This window comes from Ruditapes philippinarum, unplaced genomic scaffold (genome assembly GCF_026571515.1).
Source record: "Ruditapes philippinarum isolate M1 unplaced genomic scaffold, ASM2657151v2 ctg1594_1_1_1_1, whole genome shotgun sequence".
NCBI lineage: Eukaryota > Metazoa > Mollusca > Bivalvia > Venerida > Veneridae > Ruditapes > Ruditapes philippinarum.
This window is the reverse complement of record NW_026864481.1, coordinates 204,136-222,219: the sequence shown is the minus strand read 5'-3', so window position 1 is coordinate 222,219 and position 18,084 is coordinate 204,136.

Here is an 18,084-nt window from a genome sequence, read left to right as displayed (position 1 = left end):
GGTGAGTTTGAAGTTTAAACAATTAGAATATATAATATATAAAAATATTTTTGAAGCTGTATGTATGTTTTGAACAAGTGATTTCCTGCAAGGAATTTCTTATATTCATAGAGTATTTATTCTAACTGATTTCTCATAAGAATTTTTGGTATGAAAAAAGAGTTCATTATATATTGTTGAGTACAATACTTTCCTACTGGACTCGTATGGGGCTACATAATCTGTATTAAACGCGCCCAATATAACTTCTTTGTCTTGTCCGATAAAATAAACTAATATGTTACTAAAAAATGTATCCTAAATGTATGCAAGTATTTTTCTCCGGCCGATAATACATTATTTCATTACACGGCAATATATTAAATAAAAATGGCCATTTTTTCTTTTATTGACAATACATATGTTTCCATAACTATACAGAAGTCATATCGCAACAAAATATTTATAAAATATCTCGTGTATTTAGAATAAATGCCTAAAAATAATAATTTCATATAGTTATATCAATACATTTCTTATATAAAATTTACATAATGCTCATAAAGTACCAGCTTTTTTATTGTCAAATTCAGCTGAATCCACTATATCCATTGCTGTATTTCAAAAGATTGACTTGTATAATGGTCATTGTCTAACAGTTGATTGTGGAAGATATCTAGGATAGGATATAAATCTTCCTATTGCAAAAAGTATAAAAAGGGTCCAGTCTTTTCATAAAGTAAACGTTGAATGCAAATTGTCAATGGATATTTAAAGAAATTTCCTTCAGCCACCTTTCATGCTTAGGAAATTTTGAAAATTTTCTGGAATTATATCAAAATGTCAATTTATATTGGCTTCCTACTGTTCACTCATTAAATGCCCTAAGATGATCATACTGATGCTTTAAATAGGCAATTTACAAGTCACTGCACGCAAAACAAAGATATTGTATAGTACTGTACAATGTAATCATTCTATCTAGTTTTAGAACAAATATTGGCTAGAGGCCATATCCTAACAAAATTTAATTAATCACAGCATGTAATGTTTTGCTGCTAGCAATATTCGTAATACAAACAAGTCATCAGCTGCATGCAAATATTTTTGTGTCGCATATATAAATATTTGATTATTTGATATTATAGTCCTTTTTATCATACAATTGTTGTATAATCACGGCTAACCTCCAAGGATCTGAAATCAACATAGTATGCATCAATGTATTACATGCACGAGTAAGCATGATTGATATGATTGCAAACACTATATAAAAAATAGTGTCAAACTTGTTTATATAGAATGTGCAAGGTAGCAAAATGTCGCAGATAAATAAAGAGTATCTGAGATCTCTTTACAAGACGCATATCTTAATGTCACAGTCATTTAAATCAACGTCTGCCTCGCGAAAACTATTCGATTTCGCTGTTGAAGACTAGTTTACAGGCTTAAAATAATAATAATAATTGTAAGCATTCTACATAGTACTGCTTTGTGTTGAGTTGGAAGGTTAAACAATACAGGAATGTCTTATAAACTACCAAAATCTTGTAAATGCATTAAATACTTTGAGACCATTGCTAAGGTATTTAAAGAGTATGCAACATGATTACTGCAATTGAATATATATATCTATAGAACGCTCTAACTTTTCAAGGTTGATATGAAGATTATTTAGACTACTGATTCGGCGTCCATAATTTAAAAGTGATATCTCGTTGAACTTGAACTTATAAGGTATTTGTTCTCGGGGTATATCTGTATCGATGTATGAGATAACAGTTACATTGGTTACACAAAAATATGTATTTCCCGGGCAATACTTGTATTAATAATATGTATTTGTTTGTTTGTTTTTTCAAAATTACAAAACAAAATTCTAAAAGTACATTAATTTTTATCTTCCGAAATCCTCTTACACAATTATTCATCATTGTTTATTTTTTACTTCTTTGTAACCATGGAAACAACACAACTGCAAATGGTATTTCAATTAATTCTTAGATAAATCGCAGAAACGAATCGTGCAGTATTTCCCTAAAGACAAATATGTTGTCATTAGAGTAATCATATCTTGTAGGATTAATAGATTGTTTGTCATTAAGCACTTTGACTGCAAATCAATTCTATTATAATATTGCGTAAGTAGATTAAAGTTCAAGTTGGATACAACAGAATGTCAATGTAACATGAAAAAATATATTTCATGCTAAAGAAGAATCTCAAAGACAAAAGTACTGTGATAAATATAATTTGTAATGATGATATATTTACTATAATAAATGAATAGCCACATATAGCTGCAGTAAAGTATTGTGCCGTACAGCAAAGAGTACAGTAAATAAGCCCTTTGGAATGTAGCGAAACAAAGTTATGAAGTATCACTTATTCATGGACCAAATAACTCTTTAATATCCAAATTCGAACAAACATAATTCGAAATACAGACAGCGAGGAACAAATTGGGAAGAATAAGAAAATGAATCTGGCATTTGACGAAATTTCAGTGTTTTGATATTTTGAAGGATCCTCATGGAGTGCACAATAAACGTCCGAGAAACAAATATGATTGCTATTTTCATTTTATGTCACTTTAAAAAAATACAAAAAAACTGTAAATAGGTTGTCTCTTTTCTTTTGTTCAATGATTTTAGTCTTCTGTGTTTATATAATTAAATAATATCTAAAAAATGTATTAGAACAATGTTTAATTGTTACAGAACATGAATTATATTTTTTAAAGAAACATAGGAAGAATGTCTGCGAACGTTTAAAGTGCAATAAATATAGTAATTGAGATTTTTTTTATCATAAATTGACAATAACTATCTATCAGATAATATACGAGTTTGACCACTGCATGACCCTCCTCTTTTAGATTACTTACTAAATGATTTTCTGCCATTTGCACAGTTATTCGGTCGCAGTAAATGTATTTTAGAAATTTGATAGGCTATATGATTAAATGGATTCTCCTAAATGGGAAACTTTCGGATGAACTGTTCTCAACACGGGTCTTTTCATCAATATTTATTTTTGTCTGCGTATATCAAATTAGGAAAATTCATTGAACAAATAGATAAAACGTCTTGAAATAAAAATTTAAGTCAACAAAAAAAACATTGTGAAACGTTGTAAAAACAGAACAAAAAATAAACACAATGTATAAAATGCAAACCATTACAGAAAAGCAATTAACGATTGAATTCAACCATTCTTATTTGATTTCTTTCTTTGTAATGTCTATTCCGGATTTACCTGCCTTATAGCTGCCATGTTAAAATTTACTCGAAATAACATTTACGATCATACACAAAGTGATTTATGCTCATGTATAACTTTGTTCCCTCAATACCGTTTGAAATCCTAGACTATATTGGTGATATTTATAATGGATATTACGTTTGTTTTGCATGCAATATCGCATATATTTAACAGATTGAGCAAAGATATAATAGGATCATGATAAGCGAAGCTAGTTAGCCACAAGTGAAATAATATTAAGGGCTGGTGTTCATAAGTGAAATATATTTTTACTTAGATAAAAAACAACCAAATTTTTAAATATTAAATACTTTATATTGGTGATAAATCTTACACAGTTTTGCTGCGTAATGACATGCGCTCTCAATTCTCCGTGTTGAAAATATAATTTTTATCAATTACAAATCAATTTGATGTTAACATGATAGATGTAAATTTGTATGTGATTTTCGTTATCAAGCACATTATTACAATACTGATTATTATTGGATGTACAAGATACCATCCTTATGGAAAGAAATAAATGTTTGAGACTGCTGTTTGAAAATTGAACAAAAAGTCATGTTAAATTTAACAGAGATGCATGCACAACTGCCAATATTCTCTTGGATGAATATTAGCCTCCTTTCTGAGATTTACTTTTAATTTTTCATCAGTCAACTATTTCCTTTAAATGTAGCCACAAAAATACATATTCAAGAGTAACTTCAACTTCGTGTATTAACATGTTTGTTCATTCAGTGAACAAAGGAACAGTACATTTCAGTTAAGTTAAACTACTCGATCACTATCACTGTACAAAATACCGTTTAGTTTATTGCTTTTACAATGGTCATTTACCGAGAATAAAACAGGAAAGCGTCAAAACATTTCACCTTAAATTTGTCTGATGGACCGACTCCTATCATAACATTCTACTTCGGATAAATAAAGATGTCTTATTTCAGAATATGTCGTTGAATAATGACTAAAGAGCATGAAAACTATTGTATAAGACATAAATAAAATTGTGACTGCAGTAAATTTGTGCAGGCAAACTGAACAAGTAAAATATACATGCCAAATATCGCTAGGAGAAAATAGGAAGTGCGTTTTTTTTTAGTAAGCAACCATTGTAATCGCACTGCCCCTTGTTTTACTTATAGTAACTCATTTTAAAAATTAAATGTTGCCGATGCAGTGTCATAATAGCAGTAAAATGTAATCAAAGAAGTATTGTTACTTCCGTGCAAATTACTAAATCATTATAATTGTACTTCTTGCCAGAAAGCAACACAAGCAAAAGATGGTTATTGTAACTGGCCAATGAGTAACTTTTCGGAATCAATTTATAACAGGACAACACAAATAAAAAACTTTTGAGAAACAAAAGAAAAAACATTTATTTAGGCTATAGATTGAAGGTATACTTTGATGTCCATTTTGTTCAAAAAATACTCCCGGCAATCCTATCAACATCTCTTAAAAGTCGTTTTTAATTAAAAGACAAATAGTTCTAGCACGGAAGATTGTATTTTTACTTTCTAAACTTTTGTGATTATCTTTTCAAAATGGATTTTTTATCTTTATATTAAATATATTCTACAAACACGCAAAACAAATATTTGTTCTGGTATATGAATTTCCCCCTAGAGATATTTATTATTGAGGCATCAACTTACTCCGAGAAACTATTTTCCCAGGCTGACGTAGTAATTGGTCTTACACATAAAAGAGAGTTCAATAAAGTATATCCTTTGTAGTTTTTGAAGTAAACATATTATATTGAGGGTCTAGAAATACTACACTATTTATTTAAATGTATTGTATCTTTCTGATATGTATTCAAACACTGCTTCATGAATATAGTATTGATATATGTCAGTTAATATTAAAAAAGAACAATGAGTGTCATGTAAATACTGCAATATAATTACGTACTTGTTACAATAACTTTCTGCCTTGAAGGGTTCGGGCATCAGAAACTGCAGCCACCATTTGTCCCTGCGTAATCGTAAAGGTTGGAAATACTGGAGTCTATCCAGCAGATGATTTGTTTTGACCACCTGGTGCTTTGAAGTTTGTAACAACCGAGGCTAGCGAAAATCATCTTTCATGTGTCGGCGCAATATGTCATAAATTGTGTTGGTGCGCCGTAAACCAAACCACACCAAACAACCACAACAAAAAAAACCAAAGTTGCCTTAAATTGAAATTCAAATGGTTATTTTTAATCAGCGACTGAATTGTTTACATGTACTTACTAAGGGCACTCCCGGAAATTGCTCTGTACAGCATGAATCATACTCAATATTAATTGTTTTGTTCCAGGCTTATAGGCATGTAAATTCTTCGAATAACATATTATTGTAACCTTTAATACGGATCTGTCGGAAATACAGAACATTCAACAAAATGGCTTAGGTTTTCGGCACATCTGTTGTGAGCCTATTTAGATATATTAAATTACGCACCTCAACTAAGTTCTCGTTATCTTTAATTCATTGTTTGAATTATCTAATTAAATATTTTAACATGCTATCGGCTTTTCTCGACCTGGAAAGAGAAATCACGCTACCAAGAATCTAAATTTAGCCATGTTTACTCAGGTTGTGAGAGGTCATGTAATGTTTACCAATAATACAAAATATAGCCATAATAAATTCATCATAAACCCTATGCTTTGATGAAATTATGATAATAGTAATAAATGTAAAATCTTGTATAAAGTTTTTTAAGACAATCGAAGATGAAAAATGATTTATCATTAAACGTTCTAACACAAATGTAGGTAAGATTAAATATAACACCAAATTTAATTATTTTAAAGAAAAACAAACTTCCTCATGGAAGCCCAGTACGGCTAAATTGAAAATGATGCAGGCTCGTTTGTTTATAATTGCTTATGCCTGCCTAAATTATATGGTTTCAAACAGAATATAATATTTTAGCCTTTGTTTTATTTCTAATAGGAAATAAAATAGAATTACCTTATACCATTGTTAAATTAATTGCTACAATTTGTTAAAAAATTGCTGCATTAATAAACCGACAGATGTTGTAAAAATTTACATTATCAGGTTAATTTACTAGTTTCTATCTTTATTACATATGTTGCCGCAAAAGTCGTTTTCAAAGTGAAGCAATTTTGAGTTCGCCGATCAATGCAATCGTTACGCCCAAAACAATAGAAATGTATTATATGGATTTTTTTTTATAAAATTCTGCATGAACAAAGTATTGTTGATAAAGTACTATGTGATTTTGAATGACCTTATATCTAACAAATAATAATAGTGTGTTCTAGAACACTTTATTATTTGCTATATAAAATGTTTAATATCAACAACTTCCATTTATAATTCTTTCGTTGTTTATGGTTCTGTCGAACACTAAATACTATCAACGTAATAATTGATTACATTACAGACCTTCCATTATAGATCAATTCCCTTCAAAAGTTTAAAAACACTTTCGCATCTTGTTTAAAAACTTCTATATTATTGAGAAGCAAATCATTATAATAGCGAATCTATAATTTCTAAATGCCAGAATAACTGCAGGTCCATTGAAACTATATTTTGAGCTGTATTTATATTACATTTAATTATAATGCTTGTAAAGTATCTTATGTACAAAGAAAGGAGCGCTTTAAGAAAATGATTATATTTACAGTAGCAATTTAAAACGTCTTAATAGACTTTTAATATATACTTCGCATGCAACATTTAATACAAAAAGCTTAGGCCTGATCAATCATTCCCTCTCCTTTGGGAACAAATATTGACTTAAAGGTTATATCTTGACAAAATGTAATTCGCCATTGCATGTTTAGTTTAGCTGAGTGCCAAAGTAATGTATACATCAGATGAATACAATATAATGCAACTTTGTGAGTTTCTTTATTTTTAATTTATTTTGTTCTTGCTTTTTTCTGTTTTAATTTTATCTAAAATCAAGACATATTTCACATTTATAAATGCTTATATCCTTCTTTGCAGCATTATTTTGCAAGCGAATCAGCAATAAGATGTATCTTTCCGTAGACATAAAATATCATCTAAACTGTCAAAAGAAACACTTTCATCTTGGGATCTTCGAAATCAACACATCGTTAGGATTTTTATATTTGTCCCAGAAATGTTAATCAGAAGACGTCTTTAGAAAGTTATGAAAAGTAAAATTATTACAGAAGTCTTGTCAGGAGAGATAATACAATTTGAACAACTGCCATGCCCCCTCTTATTCACCTTTAGCAATATTCAGTCTTCATCAAATATTGTGGACGAATATTAGATGTTGCAGGAACAGTAAATGAATATAAGTTGCAAAAAGGGTGAAGTCACACTGATATATCTTATATAGCTTACGTATTTGAAATACAATGTAAAAACAATCAAATCAATTTTTTTTTATATACACAATTCCTAAACTAAACTAAAGTGCTTTAAACCTTAAGACATTTTCGAAGAATTAGAGCATTTGCTCGCTCGAGATTCATTTAAATGTAAAAATCAAGTTGGACTGAAAGGAGGAGAGGCAGGACATACGATAAACTTAATAAACAACCCCCAACCCCTCAAAATAATAAATAAAAAAAAGAAATATCCGGTCCTATATACAGTTAAACATACAATGATCACAATAAAACATTTTACCATTTTCTATAAATTCATGAATATGAATACACTAGAAAATATCAAATTAAAATTAAATGACATATTATATAAAAACATGTCTTTGTATTAAGATATTTAAAATAACATGCATAAAATTACATGAAATTGTTTTATACAGTTACAGACAGTAAAGCTATAGCTCATAGAAAAATAAACTTTACATTTTACTTTACGCAACATTAAATAGTGTATGCTTTAAAACTATCTTTCTCTGAGAACAAATATTGGCTGAAGGCCATACCACTATAAAATTAAATTAATCACAGCATGTTATGTTTTGCTGAGAGCAATATCTGTTATGCAAATAAATCATCAACGGCATGTAAACATTTCGGTGTAACATGAAAATAATTGACATTATAGTCATTCTTCAATAAAATCAATGCAAATCATTACAAACCATTTCAAATATTAAATTAACGAATCATGCAACAATGTAGCATGTAACAATGAATAACATGAACGAGTAAGTATGATTGATATGATCGCAAACACAATGCACCATCAGTATTAAAGTATGTACAAGCTAGCGAAATTTCAAATTTAAATTGAATTGTCTAAAATCTACAAGATAAATCTTCTTGTGTCTAGATTTTTTAAACCAATGTTTGTCTCGAGACTACTGTTTCATGTTGCTATTAAAGATAGACTTACACACTAAAAATGTGAAAAAGTTCTGACTTGTATATATTCTTGGTGAGTTTGAAGTTTAAACAATAAGAATATATAATACAATCTAACAATATTGCAAAAAAAAAAAAAATTGAAGCTGTAAGTATGGTTCATACAAGTGATTTCCTGCAAGGAATTTCTTTATATTCATAGAGTATTTATTCTAACTGATTTCTCATAATAATTTTTGGTATGAAAAAAGAGTTCATTATATATTGTTGAGTACAATACTTTCCTACTGGACTCGTATGGGGCTACATAATCTGTATTAAACGCGCCCAAGATAACTTCTTTGTCTTGTCCGATGAAATAAACTAATATGTTACTAAAAATGTATCCTAAATGTATGCCAGTATTTTTCTCCTGCCGATAATACATTATTTCATTACACGGCAATATATTAAATAAAAATGACCATTTTTTTCTTTTATTGACAATACATATGTTTCCATAACTATACAGAAGTCATATCGTAACAAAATATTTATAAAATATCTCGTGTATTTAGAATAAATGCCTAAAAATGATAATTTCATATAGTTATATCAATATGTTTCTTATATAAAATTTACATTATGTTCATAAAGTACCAGCATTTTTATTGTCAAATTCAGCTGAATCCACTATATCCATTGCTGTATTTCAAAAGATTGACTTGTATAATGGTCATTGTCTAACAGTTGATTTTGGAAGATATCTAGGATAGGATATAAATCTTCCTATTGCAAAAAGTATAAAAAGGGCCCAGTCTTTTCATAAAGTAAACGTTACATGCAAATTGTCAATGGATATTTAAAGAAATTTCCTTCAGCCACCTTTCATGCTTAGGAAATTTTGAAAATTTTCTGGAATTATATCAAAATGTCAATTTATATTGGCTTCCTACTGTTCACTCATTAAATGCCCTAAGATGATCATACTGATGCTTTAAATAGGCAATTTACAAGTCACTGCACGCAAAATAAAGATATTGTATAGTACTGTACAATGTAATCAATCTATCTAGTTTTAGAACAAATATTGGCTACAGGCCATATCCTAACAAAATTTAATTAATCACAGCATGTAATGTTTTGCTGCTAGCAATATTCGTAATACAAACAAGTCATCAGCTGCATGCAAATATTTTTGTGTCGCATATATAAATATTTGATTATTTGATATTATAGTCCTTTCTATCATACAATTGTTGTATAATCACGGCTAACCTCCAAGGATCTGAAATCAACATAGTATGCATCAATGTATTACATGCACGAGTAAGCATGATTGATGTGATTGCAAACACTATATAAACAAATAGTGTCAAACTAGTTTATATAGAATGTGCAAGGTAGCAAAATGTCGCAGATAAATAAAGAGTATCTGAGATCTCTTTACAAGACGCATATCTTAATGTCACAGTCATTTAAGGTAGCTCGCTACTTTCCGACCGAAATTTGACAACATCTCAGATCTTGATGATTTTTGGTATACATAAATATAGATATGTAAGCTTTACTTCTGCAGCATTATTTTACAAATAAACAGCGTTACTATGACGTCAAAGCGCCCTCTATCGGTGGCGGCGAAATTGCGTCTTTTTTATCAATAAACCGGTCTGTTCTTATTAATTTTCATCCGATTTCCTTCGTTTTAATTTTATAATGTTCAGTAAATGTATGTCTTTGAAATAATGTCTTTCTTTAACATTTGCTTAATACTCTGCGATTCTACGTTATTTTAACCCACGTTCTGACGTCCATTTATGATACAAATATCGCGCGATATCGCAATAAAGATTGTAAAATAACAAAAAATCAACACGGTGAATTTTGCTATAATTTTTTTAACATGTAGTGAAGTCATGAAAGAAAATATTTATGCAATAAAAATATAGGGTCAACGCGTAAGATATTTTGCTATTACTATTTTAATATAAGATAAAGGATGAGTAAAACGTAATGATTTTGGTGACGTCAAATATTTTTCTCAAGGAAATTGTCACGACTTTTCCGATAAATAGCATACTGACTGGAATTAAAATGTGTGAAAACCATCAACAACAATAGTATTTAGACATGTTCCGTAAAATGTTCTCTTAAAAGTCCTGTCAGGTGCCCGCATTTCGATGAACAACTTCAATTATATACATGTACAACAAATCAGGGTATGACTGTCTGCAAAAGTTTGTATCAATCTCTGAAAAACTGCAACGAATGGTTATAAATACCTCGAGGACTGAAGGACAATTCAGAATATTGAAAGATATAATTAAAAGGCCACCTAAGTGGAAATAATAAAAACATAAATTTTGCAAAGAATGTCAGAAAAAAAGAATGAAAAGGCTGATGCAGTCGCAGTGTCATCATGTTATGTGTATCTCGGTACTACATAAACTTCCATGTTATCATATGTAACAATTTTAAATTGTATATATCAGTTAGTAGGAAATGAATCAAATTTACGTTTCAAAAATGTATGATCAACTGGAAGTAACAACGATTTGTACGTAAGTCATGATTCACTGGTAGTCTTAATTATATAAATATAACAGACATTTATTTTAAAACTTTTCTACTCGTATAAAAATTTATTTGAGCCACGTCACGACAAAACCAACATAGTGCGTTTGCGACCAGCATGGATCAAGACCAGCTTGCGCATTCGCGCAGTCTGATCAGGATCCATTCTGTTCGCTATCAGTTTCTCTACTTGTTAAAATGTTTAAAAGCGAACAGTATGGATCCTGATCAGACTGCGCGGATGCGCAGGCTGGTCTGGATCCGTGCTGGTCGCAAACCCATTATGTTGGTTGTCGTGACACGGCTCATTTATTAACAGCCATCAGTTATTCTATTTTCTCTCGCAGCTAAATACTAGTAAATAATATCCCTGCACTAAGCGTGAGACTCAGATTTAAAGGAGGAATCACGTTCTCATGCTATGGCTTGAATTTCTCACGCATTTCACATAATTACAGATATTCTTATTTATTTAAAACTCGCTGACTCGCGGTATGCGTTAACTAGCGCATCTTTGGGGCGATCATTTCTCGATTCGAGGCGAAAGATCCGTTGATTTATTTTGTATGTTCATAAGCGGATAATTTTGCATATTAAAATTAATACAGATTCCCTTGTATTGAAGACGATCATGTAGGATCCTCTATTTGTGTGAATATGGTTTTCGGAGAAGCTCGTTTTTGTCTGCACATGTAGAGCCTATGAAAATAATGAACTATGCATTTTATGTTTTATATCTTCTTATTTTTTAATATTGGGTTTAACGCCGCTTTCAACAGTATTTCAATTATAGCTGAGGGAATTTAACAAAACCAGTGTTTCTCACAGTATCAATTTCTCTACGGAAATAAATGACAGGAGTCCGAGGTGGACCTTGAAACATTTCATACACAGTAAACAATTCTAAAGGATAATCTATTAGTACAATACGCAATCGTGTCCTCCGAATTCAGCGTAAGACCACTTTACCGATTACAGAATATTCAAAGTTAAAAACCTGATTATGATCTCCCGTAATAAGGCAGAAGTCCACTTTATTGTTTACATCATAAACACGTGTTTTTAGAGTATGTTTTCGTTTTTTTTTTTTTTTTTTTTGGTTTTGTTTTTTATTATTTTTCTATTTTTGTTTTAAAGCAAACTGTATTGTATTAAAAATGAACACGATAACGTCAACATAATACATTATTCGTATTCAGTGGTAACAAAAGTTGCACAAGGTATTTAATAATTATATTTTGTATTTAATTAAAATATACAGTATAACATCTACAGAGAAATGCCCTTTGCTGCCTAGAGCGGTTGCTCTACAGAGGTAAACTTTAGAAATAAATAATATTTTGAGGGCCACTTTGTTATACTGTAATGAAAAAGCGGTAAGTAGGTATACGTAAATCCGAGTTCCAAAAAGTTTTATCGTTTGTCATTTTCTAATTATGACATTTTAATTAGATTATAATTATATAATCTATGTAGAATCTATTGCACATACTTAAAAATGGTAAGCAAAAATAAATGTTTTTGTTTCTTGTACAGTTTGTTTTTAAATATTCTTAACATATTTGAATATTATTTCTGAATTTAATTTATCACTTATTTCACATTTTTATGCATATCTATTTTACGATGTGAAATAGGTAGGCTCGTCTGCCTGTATGTGATTTTATGAAAGTGTTTAAAAGCTGAATGTAACGTAAAATAAATATTCTAACGGGTATAAGCTAAGCGACCTAATATTCTTACTTCATTCATACAGCAATATGTGAATCTTATTTTTTTGCGCTTAAACTAGTAATTCAAATAATATATAACACTTTTCACTCTTCCATTACAAACATCAAAATATAAAATAAAAATTAAAAGATGTATGAGACTGCGTCCTGCAAATTAGAAACGTATTTAAGATTAAACATTGTAAATTTGCTCATCTAGCGCATGCTTTCAATGAGAAAATAATCAACAATTAAAAAAATATGCATTTCATCAAGTTCCTGTGTTGTTTATACTTACTATCGTAATGTTTGACGTAAGAAAATTGTCATTTGGTATTATTCTTTGAACTCCAACGTCTATTAACGCCACCAAAATCATTTCGTCACATTCCCTTTATTATATTTTAAAACAATAATAGCAAAATATCTTACGCGTTGACCCTATATTTTTATTGCATAAATATTTTCCTTCACTTTCTCATTACACGCTCGAAAAATTATAGCAAAGTTCACCGTGTTGAATTTTTTTTATTACACAATCTTTATTGCGATATCGAGCGGTATTTGCATCAGATATGGACGTCAGAATGTAGAGAAAAATGACGTAGAATCGCAGACTATTAAGCAAATGTTAAAGAAAGATATCATTACAAAGACATACATTTACTGAACACTATAAAATTAAAACGAAGGAAATCGGATGAAAATTGATAAGGACAGATTGGTTTACTGAGAAAAAGACGCAATTTCGCCGCCACCAATAGAGGGCGCTTTGACGTCATAGTAACGCTGTTTATTTATAAAATAATACTGCAGAAGTAAAGCTCACATATCTATATGTTTGCATACAAAAAATCATCAAGATCTGAGATGTTGTCAAATTTCGGTCGGAAAGTAGCGAGCTACCTTAAATCAACGTCTGCCTCGCGAAAACTATTCGATTTCGCTGTTGAAGATTAGTTTACAGGCTTAAAATAATAATAATAATTGTAAGCATTCTACATAGTAATGCTTTGTGTTGAGTTGGAAGGTTAAACAATACAGGAATGTCTTATAAACTACCAAAATCTTGTAAATGCATTAAATACTTTGAGACCATTGCTAAGGTATTTAAAGAGTATGCAACATGATTACTGCAATTGAATATATATATATATATCTATAGAACGCTCTAACTTTTCGAGGTTGATATGAAGATTATTTAGACTACTGATTCGGCGTCCATAATTTAAAAGTGATATCTCGTTGAACTTATAAGGTATTTGTTCTCGGGGTATATCTGTATCGATGTATGAGATAACAATTACATTGGTTACACAAAAATATGTATTTCCCGGGCAATACTTGTATTAATAATATGTATTTGTTTGTTTGTTTTTTCAAAATTACAAAACAAAATTCTAAAAGTACATTAATTTTTATCTTCCGAAATCCTCTTACACAATTATTCATCATTGTTTATTTTTTACTTCTTTGTAACCATGGAAACAACACAACTGCAAATGGTATTTCAATTAATTCTTAGATAAATCGCAGAAACGAATCGTGCAGTATTTCCCTAAAGACAAATATGTTGTCATTAGAGTAATCATATCTTGTAGGATTAATAGATTGTTTGTCATTAAGCACTTTGACTGCAAAGCAATTCTATTATAATATCGCGTGAGTAGATTAAAGTTCAAGTTGGATACAACAGAATGTCAATGTAACATGAAAGAATGTATTCAATGTAAAAAAAGAATCTGAAAGATAAAAACACTGTAATCAAAATAGTTAAAAATGTAATAATAATACATTTACTACAAAAAATGAATAGCCACATATACACTGCAGTAAAGTACAGCACAGTACAGTAAATTAGTCCTTTGAAATGAAGCCAAACATATAAAGAGTCAAATCTTGAACATAAATCGAAATAAAGACAGCGAGGAACGAATTGGGAAGAATAAGAAAATGAATCTGGCATTTGACGATATTTCAGTGTTTTGATATTTTGAAGGACCCTTATGAAGTGCACAATAAACATCCGAGAAACAAATATGATTGCTAGCTTCATTTTATGTCACTTAAAAAATTATTTAAACAACCTGTTAATAGGTTGTCTCTTCTCTTTGGTTCAATGATTAGAGTCTTCTTTGTTTATATAATCAAATAATATCTATAAAATGTATCAGAATAATGTTCTAATGTTCCGGAACATGAATTATATATTTTTGAAAGAAACATTTGAGGATTGTCTGCGAACGTTTAAAGTGCAATAAATATAGTAATTGAGATTTTATGCCATTAATTGACAATAAATGTCTATCAGATAATATAAGAGTTTGGCCACTGCATGACCCTCCTCTTTCAGATTACTTACTAAATGGATTATTGCCATTTGCACAGTTATTCGGTCGCAGTAAATGTAATTAGAAATTTGATCCGCTATATGATTAAATGGATTCTCCTATAGGAAAACTTTCGGATGAACTGTTCTCATCACGGGTTGTTTCAGCAATATTAATTTTTGTCTGTGTATGTCAAAATATGGAATGTTCATGCGGCAACTGGATAAAATTCCTGAAATAAAAATTAAGTCTAAAATTCAATGTTAGTGAAACGTTGTGAAAAGACAACGTCGTATATTGCAGAAAAGCACTAAACAAATTAATTCAATCGTTTCTATTTGAAATTTTGTAATTTTCTTTCTTATCCTAATTTCGGTATAACCATTCTGAATATTTCTAATGAACATGATTTAAAGCTGCCATGTTAAAATTAACTCAAAAGACACATTAAAGATAACACAAAAAAGTGACCTCAGGGCATGTACATGTTTCTTTTCTCTATCTAGACTATATAAGTGTAATATGAGTATATAGTTGATAAATATTTGTTTTGCATGAACGATTGAAAGATCGAATTTATAACAGATGTTATTTGTTTACGATTGGTGTAGCAATTTAGCCACAAGTGAAAGAATAAAAGCTGGTGTTTACTATAGAAATATAATTTTAACTTACATAAAAAAAAACGAGTATTGGTTTTAAATTTTACACAGTTTTGCTGCTTAAGGATATGCGCTCTCAATTCTTCGAGTATACAATATTTCTGTAATTCTTACAAATCAAATAGATGTTAACATGATAAGTGTAAATTATATTCAAGCCAGTATTGCCATATTTAGTCATGTATGTACCATCCTAATGGAAAGAATTATGAATTTTAAATCAAGATTTATGCTTAAGACTGATATAACAGTTTCCTTTAGTTTGAAAATTAAACAAAAAGTCGTATTCACTCGAGAGGGCATGTATGCACAACGGCCATTTTTTTGGTTCTTTTAAATGTTTCATAAGTCCTTTTTTCCTTTAAATGTAGCTACATGAACACACATTCAAGAGTTCCTTTTACTCTGTATAAAAGTTTTGTTCATTCAGTTTAGTTAAACAACTCGGGCAATATGTAAAAAAGACCATTTATACAAGGGTTATTTGCCAAGAATATAACAAGAAAGTGTCAAAACATTTCATCTTAAATTTGTCTGATGGGCCGACTCCTATTATAACATGCTAGTTCGGATAAATAAAGATGTCTTATTTCAGACTATTGTGGTGAATAATGACTATAGCGCATGGAAACTATTGTATAAGACATAAATAAAATAAATCGTTATGCGCTCACTTTCGAAGGTTATATTTTTTACTTCCTAGTCCAGAGTTTGGTCGGCGCCAGACGAAGAACCTTCTATACACGGATGACCCCTTCCAATGGGAAGAAGCACGGGGTTTTAAATGCTGTTTTCGGGTGATTTGTCTCTGTATTTTTGATAAACACTTTATGATAGGTTCTTAAAAATCTTTTAACTCAATGAATTTTAGTACAGAGAAAGTAATTGCGCCGCTGAAAGGAACATCTTTATACAAAGGCGTTCGTTTACAGTGAATTTGTAAATATTTTATTATTGTGCATGTAAACTGAACAGACAAAACAAGTAGATGTCGCCATTCATTTAAATATGGGTGGAAATATGAAGTGCGTTCCTCTTAGTTAGGCAACCAGTGTGATCGAACTGTCACTAGATTTGCCTCATTATGTTACTAATTTTTATATATGTCTTTTATCCTTGGGTCACGTGGAGTAATAATCATGTTTGACTAGTGAGATATGAAAATGAATGAAGTTTTATTGACCTTTACCTGCGCACTCTGCATACACACTAAGATTGGCATAATGTCACTTAAAAGTCTATGAACGTTAAATAGTTTTGTTGTTGTTCTTTTTTTTATTTTCTGTTGTTATTTTGTTTTGCTGTTGTTGTTGTTGTTGTTATTCTTTTCCTCCTAGCTCTAATACGTGACACATAATATACAAAGTTATTTATTATTCAAATCATTAAAGAAATACAGTTAACTTAAGACGGAAATACTTGTTTAACGTTTTATGTGCTTGACTTGTTGTGTTTTTTACTGTTCAATACATACTTCCGATAATCTTGTCCCCATCTCTTAAAAATTGTTTGTTAATTAAAGAACACATTATATCATGGAAAATTGTCACTTTACTTAACCTAAACATTTGTGATTATCTTTGTGAAAAGATTTTTTATCTAGATATTAAATATATTCCACAAACACGCAAAACAAATATTTATTCTGGATGTATTTCCCCCTAGAGATATCTATTATTGAGGCATCAACTTACTACGAGAAACTGTTTTCCCAGGCTGACGTAGTAATTGGTCTTACACATAAAAGAGCGTTCAATAAAGCAATTCCTTTGTAGTTTCTTAAGTATAAAAATTGTATTGAAAGTCTAGAAATACTACATTATTGTTATTACATTGTATATATTATATACATTTAAATGTATATCTTTCTGACACGTTTTCAAACACTGATTCATAAATATATATCTTATATGTATCAGTTATTAATAAAAACAATGAGTGCAATGTAAATGCTCCCTTATAATTACGTACTTCATAAAATTATTTTGTGCCTCGAAGAGTTGATGCATCAGAAATTGCAGCTACCGTGCGAAATTGCAAGAGGCGACTAAATTAATTCGAATTACTGGAGTCTTTCTAGCAGGTGATTTTTTCCCCCTGGTGTTGCTTTGAGATTGTAACACCCGAGATTAGACAATAAACATATTTTATGTTTCGGCGCAATATGTCCTTAATTGTGTTAGTGCGCTGTAAAACCAATCAAAACAACTACAACAACACAAAAACAAAGTTTCCTTAAATTGAAATCCAAATGGTAATTTTTTATCTGCGACCGAATTGCTAACATGTACTTACAAAGGGTA